The following is a 3,727-nucleotide window of genomic DNA, read 5'->3' on the forward strand; positions in this document are numbered from 1 at the left end:
GATACTATGAATCATGATGGCCCGGTCTATAGTAACTTCAGACCGGTTGCTAGTAGGAATGATTGAACGTTGAATAAACTCCAACCATCCTCTAGCTACAGGCTTAAGGTCCAGTCTTCTCAATTGAACCGGCTTGCCTCTTGAGTCAACTTTCCATTAAGCTCCTTCCACACATATGTCCATGAGGACTTGGTCCAACCTTTGATCAAAGTTGACCCTTCTAGTGTAGGGGCGTGCGTTTTCTTCCATCATTGGCAAGTTGAACGCCAGCCTTACATTTTCTGGACTGAAATCTAAGTATTTCCCCCGAACCATGGTAAGCCAATGCTTTGGATTCGGGTTCACACTTTGATCATGGTTCCTAGTGATCCATGCGTTTGCATAAAACTCTTGAACCATTAAGATCCCAACTTGTTGAATGGGGTTGGTGAGAACTTCCCAACCTCTTCTTCGAATCTCATGTCGGATCTCCGGATACTCATTTTTTTGAGCTTGAAAGGAACCTCAGGGATCACTTTCTTCTTGGCCACAACTTCATAGAAGTGGTCTTGATGGACCTTTGAAATGAATCTCTCCATCTCTCATTACTCAGAGGTGGAAGCAATTGCCTTCCCTTTCCTCTTTCTTGAGGTTTCTCTGGCTTTAGGTGCCATTAATGGTTATGGAAAAACAAAAAGCTATGCTTTTACCACACCAAACTTAAAAGGTTTGCTCGTCCACGAGCAAAAGAAGAAAGAAAGAAGGAGAAGAGGAAGAAAATGGAGGAGATGGAGGGAGAAGGTGTATTCGGCCAAGGGGAAGAAGAGAGGGTTGTGTTGTGTGAAAATGAAGAAGGAATGAGGGGTTTATATAAGAGTGGGGAGAGGTTTAGGGATCGGCCATTAGGGTTGGGTTTGGGACGGAAAAGAGTTTGAATTTTGGAGGTAGGTGGGGTTTTTGGGGAAGAGAGGATGGATGTGAGTGGTGAAGAGGTGATGGGGAAGAGTGATTGAGGTGATTGGTGAAGGGTATTTGTGGAAGAGAGTTATGAAAAGGTGTGAAGAGGAGAGAAGAAAATGTGGGAATCCTGTAGGGTCCACAGATCCTATGGGGTCAAGGACTTAACATCCCTGCTCCAATTAGGCGTGTAAAATGCCCTTAGCATGCATGTCTGGCGTTAAACGCCAGCTTGATGCTTGTTTTTGGCGTTAAACGCCCAAATGTAGCCTGTTTCTGGCGTTTAACGCCACTTCCATGCTCTGTTCTGGCGTTAAACGCCAGTCAGGTGCTTGTTTCTGGCGTTTAAACGCCAGTAAGTTCTTCCTCCAGGGTGAGCTATTTTTAAAGCTGTTTTTCATTTTGTTTTTGATTTTTCAGTAGTTTTTATGACTCCACATGATCATCAACCTAAAGAAACATAAAATAACAATAGAAATAAAATAGATATAATAAAAAAACATTGGGTTGCCTCCCAACAAGCGCTTCTTTAATGTCAATAGCTTGACAGTGAGCTCTCATGGAGCCTCACAGATGTTCAGAGCATTGTTGGAACCTTTCAACACCAAACTTAGAGTTTGAATGTGGGGGTTCAACACCAAACTTAGAGTTTGGTTGTGGCCTCCCAACACCAAACTTAGAGTTTGACTGTGGGGGCTTTGGTTGACTCTGTAGTGAGAGAAGCTTTTCATGCTTCCTCTCTATGGTTACAGAATGAGATCCTTGAATTTTAAACACAAGGTTGTCCTCATTCAGTTGGAGGACCAACTCTCCTCTGTCCACATCAATCACAGCTCTTGCTGTGGCTAGGAAGGGTCTTCCAAGGATGATGGATTCATCCTCCTCCTTCCCAATGTCTAGGATTATGAAATCAGCAGGGATGTAAAGGCATTCAACTTTTACTAACACGTCCTCTACTTTTCCATAAGCCTGTTTTCTTGAGTTGTCTGCCATCTCCAAAGAGATTTTGGCAGCTTGCACCTCAAAGATCCCAAGTTTCTCCATTACAGAGAGTGGCATTAAGTTTATTCCTGACCCCAGGTCACACAGAGCCTTCTCAAAAGTCATGGTGCCTATGTTACAGGGAATTAGGAATTTACCAGGATCCTGTTTCTTTTGAGGTAATTTCTGCCTATCCAATGCATTTAATTCATTGGTGAGCAAGGGAGATTCATCTTCCCAAGTCTCATTACCAAATAATTTAGCATTCAGCTTCATGATTACACCAAGATACTTGACAACTTGCTCTTCAGAGGATGAATACTCATTAGAGCTCATGAAGGGCAGAAGGAGGTTCAATGGAATCTCTATGGTCTCTAGATGAGCCTCGGATTCCTTTGGTTCCTCAAAGGGAAACTCCTTATTGGTCACTGAGCGTCCCAGGAGGTCTTCTTCACTAGGATTCACGTCCTCCTCCTCCTCTTTGGGTTCGGCCACACCAAGTAAGGTAATGGCCTTGCACTCTCTTTTTGGATTCTCTTCTGTATTGCTTGGGAGAGTACTAGGAGGGGTTTCAGTGACTCTTTTACTCAGCTGACCCACTTGTGCCTCCAAATTTCTAATGGAGGACCTTGTTTTATTCATGAAACTTAAAGTGGCCTTAGATAGATCAGAGACTATATTTGCTAAGCTAGATGGATTCTGCTCAGAATTCTCTATCTGTTGCTGAGTGGATGATGGAAAAGGTTTGCCATTGCTAAACCTGTTTCTTCCACCATTATTAAAGCCTTGTTGAGGCTATTGTTGATCCTTCCATGAGAAATTTGGATGATTTCTCCATGAGGGATTATAGGTATCCCCATAGGTTCCCCCATGTAATTTACCTCTGCTATTGCAGGGTTCTCAGGATCATAAGCTTCTTCTTCAGAAGGTGCCTCTTGAGTACTGTTGGATGCAGCTTGCAATCCATTCAGACTCTGAGAAATCATATTGACTTGCTGAGTCAAATTTTATTCTGAGCCAATATGGCATTCAGAGTATCAATTTCAAGAACTCCCTTCCTCTGAGGCGTCCCATTACTCACAAGATTCCTTTCAGAATAGTACATGAACTGATTATTTGCAACCATGTCAATGAGTTCCTGAGCTTCTGCAGGCATTTTCTTTAGGTGAATGGATCCACCTGCAGAATGGTCCAATGACATCTTTGATAATTCAGAGAGACCATCATAGAATATATCCAGGATGGTCCATTCTGAAAGCATGCCAGAAGGACACTTTTTGGTCAGTTGCTTATATCTCTCCCAAGCTTCATAGAGGGATTCACCTTCTTTCTGTTTGAAGGTTTGAACATCCACTCTAAGCTTGCTAAGCTTTTGAGGAGGAAAGAACTTGGCTAAGAAAGCCGTGACCAGCTTATCCCAAGAGTTCAGGCTATCTTTAGGTTGAGAGTCCAACCATATTCTAGCTCTGTCTCTTACAGCAAACGGAAAAAGCATAAGCCTGAAGACCTCGGAGTCAACCCCATTGGTCTTAATAGTATCACAGATTTGCAAGAATTCAGTTAAGAACTGAAAAGGATCTTCTGATGGAAGTCTATGAAACTTGCAGTTCTGTTGCATCAGAGAAACTAATTGAGGCTTTAGCTCAAAATTGTTTGCTCTAATGGCAGGATTGAGATGCTTCTTCCATGTAAATTGGAATTTGGTGCAGTAAAGTCACCAAGCATCTTCCTTGCATTGTTATTATTTTCGGCCATGTCTCCTTCTTTTTCGAAAATTTCTGTCAGATTTTCTCCAGAGAATTATGCTTTA

The 3,727-nt window shown here is 42.5% G+C and overlaps 1 non-coding gene across 1 annotated transcript; it reads left to right on the forward strand.

The window, feature by feature from the left end:
* The first annotated feature begins 3,176 nt into the window (after positions 1-3,176).
* Positions 3,177-3,280, forward strand: LOC148572492 (small nucleolar RNA R71). The gene has a single exon (XR_015880506.1). It is a non-coding gene; the product is annotated as a small nucleolar RNA R71 (small nucleolar RNA).
* Positions 3,281-3,727: the final 447 nt, after the last annotated feature.

Source organism: Arachis ipaensis, chromosome B3 (assembly GCF_059453495.1).
Source record: "Arachis ipaensis isolate K30076 ecotype BB chromosome B3, ASM5945349v1, whole genome shotgun sequence".
Taxonomy (NCBI): domain Eukaryota; kingdom Viridiplantae; phylum Streptophyta; class Magnoliopsida; order Fabales; family Fabaceae; genus Arachis; species Arachis ipaensis.